A 15869-nucleotide genomic window follows, 5' to 3' on the forward strand; every position below is an offset into this window, starting at 1 on the left:
ACTCGTATCGTGATTCCAGCTGTTCTCCAGCAACGTGCTCTGAAGCTTGCACATCAAGGACACCAAGGTCTTGTTAGGACCAAACAGCTGCTACGAGAAAAGGTGTGGTTTCCTGGCATTGATCGTCAAGCAAAGGATATGCATGATGCCTGTGTCCCTTGCCAAGCTGCAATGGATACTTCAAGACCAACACCTCTACAACCTTCACCACTTCCTGCTGCACCATGGATGGAAGTATCAATGGACTTCTGCGGACCACTACCAACTGGAGAGTACTTGATGGTAGTCATTGATGATCACTCACGTTATCCAGAAGTAGAAATCATCAATTCCACATCTGCAAAGGCCGTCATCCCGAAACTCGACAAGATCTTTTCAAACTTTGGCATTCCCGAAATTGTCAAGACAGACAATGGACCGCCATTCAATGGACAAGACTTCGTCAACTTTGCTGAGCATATTGGATTCAAACACCGCCGTGTGATGCCACTACATCCTCAAGCAAATGGAGAAGTTGAGAGATTCATGCAACCTCTCATGAAAGCGGTACGCTGTGCTCATGCCGAAGGACGATCCTGGAAACAAGCTATGTATGCTTTTCTCAGGAACTACCGTGCAACACCGCATGGAACACTGGGCAAGTCACCTGGTGAACTTTTATTTGGACGTCCTATGAGAATCGCACTACCCGTCATGCCAGCCGAGGTAACGGATAAACGTCTCGCTCAGAAGGATGCACTAGCCAAGGGCAAAATGAAAATTGCTCATGATCAACGTGCAAAGGAACAGTTCATAAAGGTTGGTGACACTGTTCTCGTTAAAAAGAAAAAAGAGGGAAAGTTAGATATGCCGTATGATACAAAACCATATAAAGTGATTAGTGTAAAAGGAACTATGGTAACAGCTAGTAATAGAGATCATAGTATAACACGTAATATGGCTTATTTTAAAGTGATTCCAACTAGTGTAGAAAATGATGAAGTGCAAAGTCGTGCAAAAGAAAAAGAAAAAAATAGTTATAACCCGACAAACAATTCATCAAGGGATATTATTGTATTAGGGGACTCTCGTCCTAAACGTCATGTTAAACGCCCTACACGATTTGATGATTAATTGTGTTCCTATGTAATGAAAAGTATTTACTTATTGTGCTAAACTAAATTTAATATTGTTTGAATAATGCAGATATCTCATTCAATATTTTGTAACTTTGTATTACAGTTTCTTTCATGTTTGTTTAACATTGCATATGTATTTTTAACATTGAAATCCTTTGTGGAAAAGATTAAGTTGTTTAAATTCTTTGTGTGCTTAATTAATGTTAAATGTATGCAGTATCTCTTGATATGGTAATAACTTACTTTGTGTCAATAACTTTGCTTTGTGCTACAAGCATGGTAGACATCCTGTATTCATTCTTTTTAAAGAAAAGGAGGGATGTCATGTTCACAGAAAATGGTACCATCCGTTTTCTATGTGCGGCGGCTGAGACGCCAGAGAGAAGGAAGGTAAACAAGAGCGTACAGGACGCCCGCCAAGCTTGGTAGCTACTAGTCATGTAATCATATTAAGTATTAAAGTCAGTAACCAAGTCATGACTTTACATCAACCCTACAACCAAGACTTCCTCAGTAACACACAAACACCACACCCCCTAACCCTGACTTTGCTGACCCTGATCCCAACCCTGATCTTCTTTAACGTGCTGTGTTGCTCTTTTGCCTTTGTTTCTTCCTTGTTCTCTGTTGTTGTCCTTTCTCTTCTCCTCAATGTCTATTCTTCAATGGAACGTTCGAGGTTATTACACCAATTTCCTCGAACTCCAACTTCTGATTTTGCGGGTTTTCGCCCTTTTGTGTCTGTCTCCTGAAGCTGATGCTTGGTGCTCGTCCTGGTCGCTTTCGTGGCTATTCCTTTCTCTCTTCCCCCCCCCCCCTCCCAGCTATTGCTGGGGCTCCTAACTCTTCTGCTCTCTTGATTCGCTTTGATGTTCTCTTTGTCCCCTTACTTTTTCCTTCGCCTCTCTATTGTTCTGCTGCTTGTATCTTTCTGGGGAAATGGTACACTGCTTGTTCCAATTATCTCCCTCCCCCGAGTGTCCCACTCTCTCTTCCTGATCTGAAATACTTACTGGACTTTTTGCCGGAGCCTGTGCTCCTGCTGGGTGATTTCAGTTCTCGTCATTCCCTTTGGGGTGATGTTCTGATGAACACCCGGGGTTGCCTTCTTGAGCCGTTTATCCTCTCTTCTTCCCTGTCTCTTCTGAATTCTGGTGAGCCCACGCATTTGGACTCTTGGACTTGCACCCTTTCCTGTCTTGATCTTTCTCTTTGCTATTCTTTAGCAAAGAATATTCTCTTTACTTAGTTTTCATGTGGCAGGTTCTTGATGACCTTCATGGCAGTGACCATTTCCTTATCTTTGTTACCTTTTTCTCTTTTCGCTCCCCTCTCCTTCCCTAGGTGGCAGTTTGCGAAAGCGGACTGGGACTTCTTTACCCTTAGCGCTGCTCTCTCTGGCCTCTCCCTCGCTCTCTCCTCTTCTTTCATGACACTGTCTTCGATGCTGCCCTCCGCTCTATTCCTTGCTCTTCCTCTCGGGGTCCACGGAAGTGCGTTCCCTGGTGGAATGCAGACTGTGCTTGGGCTGTTCGCTTTTAGTGTGCAGCTTGGAGGAGACACCGCCGTTGGCAGACGGCCGATTCTTTTCTTTTTCTTTCGGAAGGCGAGTGCGGTGGCCCGTAGGGCCATCCGTATGGCTAAACGTGAATGTTGGGCATCTTATATCTCTACCATTACGTCCGAAACTCCTCTGCCACAGATCTGGAAGCGTATCCACAAGATAGCAGGCAAGTTCGTTCCCAATGTTTCACCGGTCCTTCACCTCCATGGTACTCTTGTGGCGGACCCATTGCAGGTCGCTACAGAACTGGGTTCCCACTTTTCTACTGTTAGCTCTGGTCTTCATCTTCCCCAATCTTTCCTTCTTCATAAACCTGTCCTTGAGTCTCGTACCTGCTTGACACCTGCTTGATGGGGTTCTGGGAGTTCTTCAACTCCCCAAGCCAGGCCCGAGGCCAGGCTCGACTTGTGAGAGTTTTGTCCACCAGGCTGTTGCTTGGAGCGGCCCGCAGGGCCACATACCTGCCACAGCCCGGCTGATCCGGAACCTCTCTTAGAAAACAGTCCAGTTTTCTCGTGAAGATGTCCATGGTTGTTCCGGCAATATTTCTTAGTCGCTGGGAGGACATTGAACAACCGCGGACCTCTGATGTTTATACAGTACTCTCTGATTGTGTCTAAGGCACCTCTGCTCTTCACTGGTTCAATCCTGCATTTTCTTCCATATCGTTCACTCCAGTACGTTGTTATTTTACTGTGTAGATTTGGGACCTGGCCCTCCAGTATTTTCCATGTGTATATTATTTAGTATCTCTTTCGTCTCCTTTCTAGAGAGTACATTTGGAGAGCTTTGAGACGATCCCAATAATTTAGGTGTTTTATCTCGTCTGTGCGTGCTGTATATGTTCTCTGTATTCCCTCTATTTCAGCAATCTCTCCTGCTCTGAAGGTGGAAGTGAGTACTGAGCAGTACTCGAGACGGGACAATACAAGTGACTTGAAGAATACAACCATTGTGATGGGATCCCTGGATTTGAAAGTTCTCATAATCCATCCGATCATTTTTCTGGCTGACGCGATATTTGCTTGGTTATGCTCCCTAAACGTTAGATCGTCGGACATCATTATTCCCAAATCCTTGACATGCTGTTTTTCTACTATGGGAAGATTCGATTGTGTTTTGTACCCTGTATTATGTTTCAGATCCTCATTTTTGCCGTACCTGAGTACCTGAAATTTATCATTTAAACATCATGTTGTTTTCTGCTGCCCAATCGAAACCTTTGTTGACATCTGCTTGTAGTTTTTCAATGTCTTCAGCAGAGGTAATTTTCATCCTGATTTTTGTGTCATCTGCAAAGGACGACACGAAACTGTGACGTTTATTTTTGTCTATATCAGCTATGAGAATAAGGAACAGTAGCGGTGCAAGGACTGTACCTTGAGGTACAGAGCTTTTAACTGCGCTTGAACTTGATTTTATCTGATTGACTGTTACTCTTTATGTTCTGTTCGACAGGAAATTGAGTATCCAGCGTCCTACTTTTCCAGTTATTCCCATTGACCTCATTTTGTGAGCTATCACTCCATGGTCACATTTGTCGAATGCCTTTGCAAAGTCTGTGTATACAACATCTGCATTTTGCTTTTCTTCTAGGGCTTCTGTGATTTTGTCATAGTGGTTGAGTAACTGTGACAGACAGGATCTTCCCGCTCTAAATCTATGTTGTCTTGGATTGTGCAATTCATTGTTTTCCATAAAACTAAAAATTTGATTCCTAATCACTCTTTCAAACACTTTTATTATGTGTGATGTTAGTGCAACTGGCCTATAATTTTTTGCCAAGGCTTTACTTCCCCCTTTGTGCAATGGAACTATATCTGCAGATTTAAGTGCTGCTGGTATCTCCCCTGTATCCAGGCTCTCTCTCCATATTACGCTGAGTGCTCTCGCTACACCATCATGATGGCACACCATCACCTCCTCTCCCCTTCTCAATTTGGTTTCCGCAAGTGCCGCAGCACGACAGATGTCCTGGTGAACTTGGAGGTCTATATTCGTACTGCTTTTGCTGCGAAGACCTCCGTTGTTGCCGTCCTTTTTTACCTGGAAAAGGCTTACGACACCACTTGGCGATATCATATTCTATCCCAGCTTCATTCTTTTGGCCTTCGTGGCCATCTCCCTCTCTTTCTCCGCAGCTTCTTCTCTCGTCGTTCCTTTCGGGTGCGGCTTGGTGCCGCTCTCTCTGTCTCTTTTTAGCAATACGAAGGTGTGCCCCAGGGTAGTGTTCTGAGCACTACTCTTTTTCTGGTTGCCCTCAATGGTCTTCTTTCCTCTCTTCCTTCAGGCGTCTTCTCCGCTCTCTATGTCGATGATCTTACCCTTTGCTGTCAGGGTGATGATTCGCCTCTCCTTCAACTTGCGATTGATGCCGTGTCGTCTTAGGCCACCGATCATGGCTTCAAGTTCTCTACTACTAAGTCTTGTGCCATGACTTTTACTCGGAAACGGGTTGTTCTTCGTCCCTCTTTGACACTTTATGAGTCATCTCCTTGAGTACAAAGATTGCGCTAAGCTTTTGGGGTTATACCTTGACACTCGTTTGCCTTGGTCTCCCCATATCTCTTACCACCGTGTTGAGTGCTCTAAGGCCCTTACCCTCGTTCGGGTATTGTCATATACTTCTTGGGGAGCGGATAGGCGCACTCTCCTTGCTTTACATTCCTCTCTCGTCCTGTCTAAGCTCGATTATGGTTGCCCTGCTTACTCGTCTGCTTCTCCTTCTACTCTTCGCCGTCTTGATGCTTTGCACCATACTGGGTTGCGCCTCAGTTCTGGTGCCTTTCGTTCGACTCCCATCCTTATCTTGTATGTTGACACTGGCTTCCTGTCTCTCCAGGACCGCCGTGATTGCTACTGTCTTTGCTATTTTGCGCGGTCCTTAAAACATCCTTGCTCTCGCCTCTGTCGTGCTTTAACTTTTACCCCCTCCTGCGGTTCCTGTTCCTCTTCACCACCTCCCTCTTTCTGTCCGGTTATCTCGCTTACAGGATTCTCTTTCTGTTCGTATTTCTAATGTTTCTCCTCGTGTTGTTCCTTCTTTGCCCCCCCGTGGAGAGTCCCCCCTTCCGCAGTTTTATACTTCCTTGACCCGCATCACTAAAGCTTTTACCCCTCCTATGGTTCTAAAACGCCTTTTCCTTGAGCACTTTTCTTCTCACTCCTGCTCCGTTTCTGTCTTCACCGATGGGTCTAAGTCTGCGGACAGTGTTGGCTACTCAGTTGTTTTTCCTGATCGCACTTATATGTGTCGCTTACCTCCGGAGACTAGCTTCTTCACAGCGAAGCTTTATGCTATTCTCTATGCTCTTTGTCTCCTGCTTTCTCGTTGTCAGTCTTCTTTTGTAGTTGTTGTTGACTCTCGTAGTGCCCTCATGGCTCTCGGGTCCTTTAATCCAGTTCATCCAGTAGTTGTCGAGATCCAGTATTGGCTGTTTCTTGTTCACAGTAAATTTAAGTCGGTTGAGTTTTGTTGGGTTCCCAGCCATATTGGTGTGTCTTTCAATGAGCGTGCGGATGCTGCTGCCAAGGAAACTGTCCGCTCTTGTCCTATCTCTCGTGAAGGTAATTCCATATTTCGACTTTTACCCGGTTATCCATTTCTCCATCCTTACCCGTTGGCAGGCTTCTTGGTCGTCTGTTACTGGTAACAAACTACATTCTCTTAAATGTTGTGTTTCTTCGTGCCCGTCTTCCTACCACCGTAACCGGCGATGGGAAACGGCTCTGGCGAGGTTGCATATTGGTCATACTCGCTTAGCCCATGGTCGTTTGATAGAGCGCCACCTGCTCCTTATTGTCCTAATTGCATTGTCTCTCTTATAGTCATGCATGTCCTTCTTGAATGTCCTGACTTCAGGATGAGCATGTGTCTTGCTTTCCGACCGCCCCTCACGGTCGCCTGTCCCTCAATAGAATTCTTGGTGACTCGGATACTTTTGATATCGATCGCCTTATACGTTTTTGTTTTCGTATTGGCATCCTTGGTGATTATTCCGCACATTTGATGGTGCTTCATAGCCTTCCCAGTTTGGTGCCTTCTTTTGATAATTACTTACTTACTTGAATCTGTTTACATAGTCAAGCTTGGAGCCATCAGACAGTTGCATCTTGCGAACAGTTCCTCCCTGCCAGGGTGGGCGCCGATTTAGTATCTTTGTTTTCTCTGCTGAGATAACTAAACCTAGGTCCTGACATGAGTCTAATACAGAGTTAAGAGCGTTCTGCGTATTAGCATACCCAGTGGTGTGTATCAGCAGCATAGCTAATGATGTGGACGTTGGGTTTGCTTGGTACAGAGTTTAACAGCGTGTTTATTAAGATATTAAATAAGGTAGGACTGAAGATACCTCCCTGTGGGGTACTTAGTTCAAAGTCTCTAGTTACACTCCTATGCCCGTGGAAAAATACAGATGACTTCCTGTTGGATAAGTAACCCCTGATCCAACAAAGAAGCCGACCACCCGTATTCATTCTTGCAAGCTCACACAAGATAACATGTCTATTTGCAATATCAAAGGCAGACTTGAGATCTAGGAAGATGGTATATGACTTCACTGTGCAGGGTAAGAAAGGTGGTGCTGCAATGATGCACACTCCTTCCATGCATGAAGCCATATATCTGGGGGGATAACGTGGTTCTGATTCTATGGAGGAGACGGTTTAGGACCAATCTCTCGAATGTTTTGCAAATGCAGCTAGTAAGGGAAATTGGGCGGAAAGCATTCTCTTGATTTGGCTGGGAATTGGAATGATTATACTGTTGGTCCAAGAGTTAGGAAGTTCCCCAGTAACATAGCTCATATTATACAGCTCAAGCAGGGGATTTCCTGGTACTAAAGGGAGCAGACGCAATATGTCATAAGTGATACCATCTTCACCGGGGGATGTGGCTTTACCTTTGTTTAGGGCTGAAAGTCGGTAAATGGCACGTTGCATTCATCATCCTTGTGGAGCATGAAGTCAACGAGCCTCTCTCGATCTCCGTAACCAGCATTTAACCTGAATTGTGTGTCTGGGGGAAGATTATTGAAGCTAGAGGTGGTTGCCCAATTATCGACTAGCTCGTTTGCTCTGTGTAGAGGGTGAGGGTGTGCAACTTGGCCGAGCTTATCGCCTTTAATTCTTTTAATATTCTTCCATGCCTTGCTGAGTGGGGTGCGAGAGTTGAGACTGTTAACAAAAGTTTCCAGTTACCTTGCCTGAGCTCTGTCATGCGCTCCCTCGCCTTGGCTAGAGTTTTCTGAAAGAACTTTAAGTAGTGTAAAGTACGCCTAGAACCGTGCACAGCACTGGAGCAGGTGAGCTCATTAAGCCCCCCTGCTCAGGTGAACACAGGTGCAAAGTCACAATGGGGTCTGGGGGGATTCCCCGAGAGTTTAGGCGCATGTCGGCGCGTGGCGTCTGGGTGCACGGGGCCTTTGACCGAGGGTTATGTTTGGGGTAGGGGGGTATGTGGTTGGTATACGGTCATGTAGGGAGAAAGAAGAGGAGGAGAAGATGAATATGTATGAGTATGTTCCATAGAGTTAATCCTGTGTGTGTAGATATATTGGAGTATGTTGAGTGAAGGAGAGCATAGTCTTAATATGGGTATTGGAGTATGTAGGTTATGTTCTGGAGGGAGGGGGGAGCCCTAGCTGAGAAGGAGGAGATCAGGTATTTAAGATGTGAGGGGAGAAGAAGGGGAAAGTGAGGGAACAGGTGGGTTTGTGTGACAGTATATGTATGTGAGGAGATGGTTCACCAGCTCACTCCCCCTCCCCGCTCAGCTCGTTGTCGCCGTGTGGGGGCTTAGTGGGCGGCTGCCGGAGTGTGATGCTCCTTGGGACGGTCCTCTGTCCTTTTCTAGCCTTGTGCTCCTGCTGCCGTCCTCTCCAATTCTGCTGGGCATCTTTTCCTTTTCCTTCTGTTTCGTTTTTCTCCCCCCTCTTCTCCTATCTGCTTGCCGTTTCCTACCGACCTTTTGCTCGTTCTGGTTCTTCCCTTGGACTTCTTCTATTTTGACGCCCGGGTGCTTGAGGAGGCATACTCATGCACCCGTAGAACTGCAGTACCCGACGTCGAGAGCGAGGGGAACCTTTTATTGTCAATCCCCACTTCGTCACTGAACCCGATCTCGACGGACTGTCGGTTTCTTAAGGTGGCGTTTGTGGGGCGTATACTCGCGACGCACCCCTAGGAGGCCCCGACAAGATCGGCGATAGCTTCTTGTTGGGTGTCCTGCCTCTAATTGTGGCTCCATGGTGGGTGTGGGGGCACATTCGTGAGTGAATTCTTTCTTTCGTCAAGATGATTACCCCTGCTTCGGCTTCTTCTGGTTTACCTTCTCAGGCTCGTGGGGTGGGCGACCAAGCCCCCGAGACGGTCCGTATTGGAAGACCGGGCTCTGTAGCCTCCGCTGCATTGGGCCCCGACCTTGCTCCTCCTTTGGCCTCTCTGACTCCTTCCTCTGGCTCCCCTCCCTCCTCTGTGGTTGGGTCGAGCCCCAAGCCCCCAGTGGTGACTACCTCGTCCCCTGGCGTGGCTCCTTCTCTAGTTGTTACTACTGCGCCTTTTAACCCCCTCTCTCTCTGGGGGTTCTCACCGCCATCTTCGTCACGGCCGCCCTCGCTCGATTCCTTCCAGTTCTGCTACCTATCAAGCCTTGTTTGGTCCCGCTTCGTGGGCCAAATATTTTGATCTCCTCCCTCTTGATTCTGCGCCTCCTGACGATTTCTCCCTCCATCGACATCTCATTGATTCCGTGGATGCCTCCATTACTTTCAACCCCACTTGTCTCGGTACACGTGTCGTTGCTGCTCCTTCTCAGGATGCTGCTTCCCGCTTGGCTGCCTTATCCTGCCTTGGCGAGACCCCCGTTCGGGTCTCGAAGAACGTTCAGTTGAATGCCAGTGTTGGCACTATTTTGCTCCCGCCCCATGTTGCGACCGGTGTTCGGGACCTACGCGACTGCCACGACGATATTCGACATATCCTCGCTGCCCAGGGCCATTCTATTCTCCAGGTGGACACGTTTACTCGTCCCCCTCGTGGTAGTCGCCGTCAACCCCTCCGGGTTGTGAAGATTACCTTTGATGGTAGGACCCTTCCACCCTCTGTCATTCTTGCTGGTGCCAGGTGCTCTGTCCAGGAGTACATTCCTTCTCCTCGGCTCTGCAACAAGTGCTGGAGGTTTGGGCATGGTGCCCTCCGCTGCTCCGGGACTGTCTCTCTCTGTCCTTTGTGTGGTGGCGAAGGTCACTCTAAGTCGGAGTGCGCTTCTCCCCAGGCTCGTTGCCTCAACTGCGGTGAGGCCCATCCTACCTTCTCCCGTGCGTGTGTCCATTACAAGCTTGAGGCAGCCATCCTCAACTTGAAGCACCGGGAGCGTTTATCTTTTCCTGAGGCGAGGCGCCAGGTTCGCCGGCTCCCGCCTTATGCTAATATCTCTTATGCTCGCGTGTTGCGCTCTTCCTCTCCTCGTCCTTCCCGCCTTCCTCAGACTCACAACCGTTTCCAGGCCTTGGACCCTGATGCGCCCACTGCCCCCTCCTCTGTCCCTTTGGGTTCTCTCCCGAAGGATCCTCCTCCTGGTCCTCTGTCTGGGGTTCCCCTTCCTTCTACCTGGTCTGTCGTGTCTTCTGTGTCTCCTTCCTCGTCCCCCTCCGATCCTCCTTCCCATCCTCTTCCTCCATCTATCGGCTCTCCCCGCCGCCTGTCGGTGTGGGCGGATGTCCATCGCTCTCCTAACGGCCGTCGTGTGTGCTCTCGTTCGGCTTCTCCTGTTGAGACACTGGAATCCGTTGCCCGGTACGTAGTTGCTGGGACACCGGTATTATAGACTGTGGGTTGGTTGGTGTTGTCGTCGTTGATCCTTCTCTACGGACAACCCAACCCACAACTCGGTAGAGTGCTTATACTAGGAGATCACCCTTGGCGCTTCTGGCTCTTGGAGAGGGGCTCAACGTCACACGTTTAGGGGATGCGGCTCCAACATTTAGCCTCGTTGTCACGTGCACACACCCACTCGAGCCGCTGTGACTCCCCACTCTCTCCTTATGAGATATGATCTCCTCAATCCCCTATGACTTACTAGTATTACCTCTTACCCTGTCCACAGCAGTGGTTCTTGGCTCTTTCTCTCTCTCTCTCTCCTTCTTCACTACTTCCTGGGAAGCCTCACTAGGACAAGGGCAAACACCATCAAATTGTGACACATTTACTGAACAAAGCACATACACGATACATACACACATATAATAATAATGAATCCTATACTCTATAATATCACAATCAGGTTGCACTCCAACACCATCAGAACTCTATTATCAGCTTATCCAGTGGTATCCTATCTCCTGGTTCACCACCTGATACTATTAACCTCCTCAAGTTGGTCAAGCCTACGTACACTGTTGCACCATCAGCAAGATAACATATATATAGAAAATCAGCATTTGAATGCAATAACATATACCAGTATAAATGTTCATTGATACTTCAGTATAAAAAACTCGACATAAGAATGCCAAACAGTCACTCACCTCTCACTGCGTCTTGCACGCTACTGACAACCAAACACTATCAACTCCCTATAAGTAATCCACCAGAACTTCCCCTTCCACCTCTGGAAGTTCACAACCCTAATATCCTTAGGTTCTTCCGGGCTTCACTACCAGGATCCTCTGCAGCTCCTCCAGGCTGCTATCATGAAGTTTCCTTGAGCAACTACGGTGCTTCACCCTTCTGCTAGGGTCCTCCACAGCTCTCTTGGCTGCTACACCATGAAGTTTCCCCGAGCAAGTATGGTGCTTCTCCACCTCTACAGAAGCACGTGACACTCCTCTTCACTGCTGCTTCTCCTCACAGCTCGAGGTCCTCTGCTCCACTACCTTTGGAGTCTCATCAATTACTTCATCTGCTGGCTTCGAAGTTCTCAGCAACTTCTTCCCCAAAAGAACAAACCTGCAACCCATCGACACTCCAATAAAATGTTCCCCTTTAACACATAAACAAAAATAACCGCACAATATGCTTGCCTCAAACCTCTATCTGTCCTCTACATACAGTGAGAGTGGACTCCCCCGTTTTGGGCGGGTCCATACTCCACCTCGCCTGGCGGCGGTCCTCACTCGCTGGGAGGGTCTTCCTCCATCCGGAGCCAGGCTCCCTCAGTCGTCCGCCAGCGCTCAGAGGGGACGGACGTCGCTCAGTGTTCCTCCCTCTCCACTCTCCTATTTCAGGCCTTCTGCCTTATTAAAACATGTCTAACTTATAAATAAACATCGCTACTGTCGCTGGGCACACGACCAACTACAATGCAATCACTATGAACTGGCGTATATCGTGCTTACCACAGAACGTCTGGTCGAGGGCGCTTCTTCCTCTGACGAGGCTTGGTCAGGGCGCTCCACGGCCCACAATAATGCCTCCGGGCGGCTTAATATTCACTAATTATCGTCCACGACTTGAGACCACACGTCCCCAGCTCTATTCCACAGCTGGCACGTCTGCACACTTCTCTTCTCTTAGAGATATATCACTAGGGGTTCCCTTCTAACGGGAGCTCAACGGAGCGCGGCTTCCCCCTGCGATGTCTGGCACTCAAGTGAGGTCAAGGTCCTCCGGAAGCGAGCCTCACGCCTCCAGCAAAATGTCCACATCTCCTAGCCAGTCATTTATCTATTCTCTTCTGCATTGCCCATAATCTCAAACTGTTACACATATCCAACCAACCATTTTACATATGGGTTATCACCTCAATATTTGCTAGACCTTCCAGTTAGGTCAGGCTTGCTGAATAACTCTCAAGGAGGGAGACTCGTTTCTCCTGTAGGCTGAGATCATAACACCGGTCTCTTTAAGTCAGAAGCGTAAGCCTGGCTCCTCTCCTTCCTCTTCCCCGGCGGGTAAGAAGGCTTCGCTTTCTTCCTCAGCTCCTCCTTCTGGCTCTGTTGCTCCTTCCCCTCCCGTTTCAGTGCTTGCGCCCCCTGTTCCTGCTATGGAGGTTTCTTTGGCCCCTGCTTCCCTTTCGGTTGCTGCTCTTGCTGGGGTGCGCTCCTCTCTTTCTACTCCCCCTCTTCCTGCTGCTGTCCTTGACTGCTCCTCTCCGTTGTCTCCTCCTCCTCCTCCTCCGGACCCTGCCCGCCCACCTCTGATCTGTTCTCCCGTTTCCTTCCCTCCGTCTTTGCTCAGTTTACCCATGCCCCCTAACCCTGACTTTGCTGACCCTGATCCCGACCCTGATATTCTTTAACGTGCTCTGTTGGTCTTTCGCCTTTGTTTCTTCCTTGTTCTCTGTTTTTGTCCTTTCTCTTCTCGTCGTTGTCCATTCTTCAATGGAACGTTCGAGGTTATTACGCCAATTTCCTCGAACTCCAACTTCTGGTTTCGCGGTTTTCGCCCCTTTGTGTCTGTCTCCAGGAGCCGATGCTTGGTGCTCGTCCTGGTCGTTTTCGTGGCTATTCCTTTCTCTCCCCCCCCCCAGCCATTGCTGGGGCTTCTAATTCTTCTGCTCTCTTGATTCGGGCTGATGTTCCCTTTGTTCCTTTACTTTTTCCTTCGCCTCTCCATTGTTCTGCTGCTCGTATCTTTGTGGGGAAATGGTACACAGTTTGTTCCATTTATCTCCCCCCGAGTGTCCCGCTCTCTCTTCCTGATTTGAAACACCTCCTAGACTCCTTGCCGGAGCCTGTGCTCCTGCTGGGTGACTTCAATTGTCGTCATTCTCTTTGGGGTGACGTTCTGACGAATACCCGGGGTCGCCTCCTTGAGCCGTTTCTCCTCTCTTCTTCCCTGTCTCTTCTGAATTCTGGTGAGCCCACTCATTTGGACTCTCGAACTCGCACCCTTTCTTGTCTTGATCTTTCTCTCTGCTCTTCTTCTCTTTACTTAGATTTCACATGGCAGGTTCTTGATGACCTCCATGGAAGTGATCATTTCCCCATCCTTGTTTCCTTTTTCTCTTTTCGCCCTTCCCTCTCTTTCCCTAGGTGGCAGTTTGCTAAGGCGGACTGGACCCTATTTTCCCTCAGTGCTACTCTCTCTGACCTCTCCCTTCTGCCCCTCTCTCGCGCTCTCCTCCTTTTTCATGACACTGTCTTCGACGCTGCCCTCCGCTCTATTCCTCGCTCTTCCTCTCGGGGTCCACGGAAGTGCGTTCCCTGGTGGAATGCGGACTGTGCTCGGGCTGTCCGCTGTAAGCGTGCAGCCTGGAAGAAGCACCGCCGTAGGCAGACGACCGATTCTTTTCTTTTCTTTTGGAAAGCGAGTGCGGTGGTCCGTAGGGCCATCCGTACGGCTAAACGTGAATGTTGGGCATCTTATGTCTCGACAATTACGTCCGAAACCCCTCTGGCCCAGATCTGGAAGCGTATCCGCAAGATAGCGGGTAAGTTCGTTCCCGATGTTTCACCGGTCCTTCACCTCCATGATACTCTTGTGGCGGACCCGTTGCAGGTCGCTTCCGAACTGGGTTCGCACTTTTCTTCTTTTAGCTCTGGTCTTCATCTTCCCCAATCTTTCCTTCTTCGTAAACCTGTCCTTGAGTCTCGTCCTTTAGATTTCTGCACTCATCTTCAGCTTCTCTATAATGATCCCTTCTCTCTCTCTGAACTTCGTTCTGCCCAGGCCCTCTGCGGTTCTATGGCGGCGGGCTCCGATGGTATTCATTATGAGATGCTTCGCCATCTCCCTCCGAGCACGTCTCAGTATTTACTGAGTCTGTATAATCGGATCTGGGAGTCGTCGTCAGTCCCTGAGGACTGGCTCGATGCCGTTGTCCTCCCTGTTCGCAAACCGGGGTCTCTGGGTACTTCCCCTAAGGACTTTCGCCCTATTGCTCTCACAAGTTGTGTCTGCAAACTCTTTGAACGTATGGTTAACGTTCGTCTGATGTGGTTCCTGGAACACCATCACCTCCTCTCCCCTTCTCAATTTGGTTTCCGCAAGTGCCGCAGCATGACAGATGTCCTGGTGAACTTGGAGGTCTATGTACGTACTGCTTTTGCTGCGAAGACCTCCGTTGTTGCCGTCCTTTTTGACCTAGAAAAGGCTTACGACACCACTTGGCGTTATCATATCCTATCTCAACTTCATTCTTTTGGCCTTCGTGGTCATCTCCCTCTCTTTCTCCGCAGCTTCCTCTCTCGTCGTTCCTTTCGGGTGCGCCTTGGTACCGCTCTCTCTCCCTCTTTTCAGCAATACGAAGGTGTGCCCCAGGGTAGTGTTCTACACTTTTTCTGGTTGCCCTCAATGGTCTTCTTTCCTCTCTTCCTTCTGGTGTCTTCTCCGCTCTCTATGTCGATGATCTTACCCTTTGTTGTCAGGGTGATGATTCGCCTCTCCTTCAACGCCGGCTTCAACTTGCGATTGATGCCGTGTCGTCTTGGGCCACAGGTCATGGCTTCAAGTTCTCTACTTCTAAGACTTGTGCCATGACTTTTACGCAGAAACGGGTTGTTCTTCGTCCCTCTTTGTCACTTTATGGTCATCCCCTTGAATACAAAGACTCCGCGAAGCTTTTGGGGTTATTCCTTGACACTCGTTTGTCTTGGTCTCCCCATATCTCTTACCTCCGTGTTGAGTGCTCTAAGTCCCTTACCCTCCTTCGGGTCTTGTCCCATACTTCTTGGGGGGCAGATAGGCGCACTCTCCTTGCTTTACATTCCTCTCTCGTCCTGTCTAAGCTCGATTATGGTTGCCCTGCTTACTCGTCTGCTTCTCCTTCTACTCTTCCCCGTCTTGATGCTTTGCACCATACTGGGTTGCGCCTCAGTTCTGGTGCCTTTCGTTCGACTCCCGTCCTTAGCTTGTATGTTGACACTGGCTTCCTGTCTCTCCAGGACCGCCGTGATCGCTACTGTCTTCGCTATCTTGCGCGGTCCTTGCAACATCCTTCCTCTCGTCTCTGTCGTGCTTTAACTTTTACCCCTCCTGCGGTTCCTGTTCCTCTTCACCACCTCCCTCTTTCTGTCCGGTTATCTCGCCTGCAGGATTCTCTTTCCGTTCGTATTTCTGATGTTTCTCCTCGTGTTGTTCCTTCTTTGCCCCCGTGGAGGGTCCCTCTTCCGCGGTTTTGTACATCCTTGACTCGTATCACTAAAGCTTTTACCCCTCCTACAGTTCTAAAACGCCTTTTCCTCGAGCACTTTTCTTCTCACTCCCGCTCCGTTTCTGTCTTCACCGATGGGTCTAAGTCAGCGGAC

This window comes from Procambarus clarkii, chromosome 5 (genome assembly GCF_040958095.1).
Source record: "Procambarus clarkii isolate CNS0578487 chromosome 5, FALCON_Pclarkii_2.0, whole genome shotgun sequence".
Lineage (NCBI taxonomy): Eukaryota > Metazoa > Arthropoda > Malacostraca > Decapoda > Cambaridae > Procambarus > Procambarus clarkii.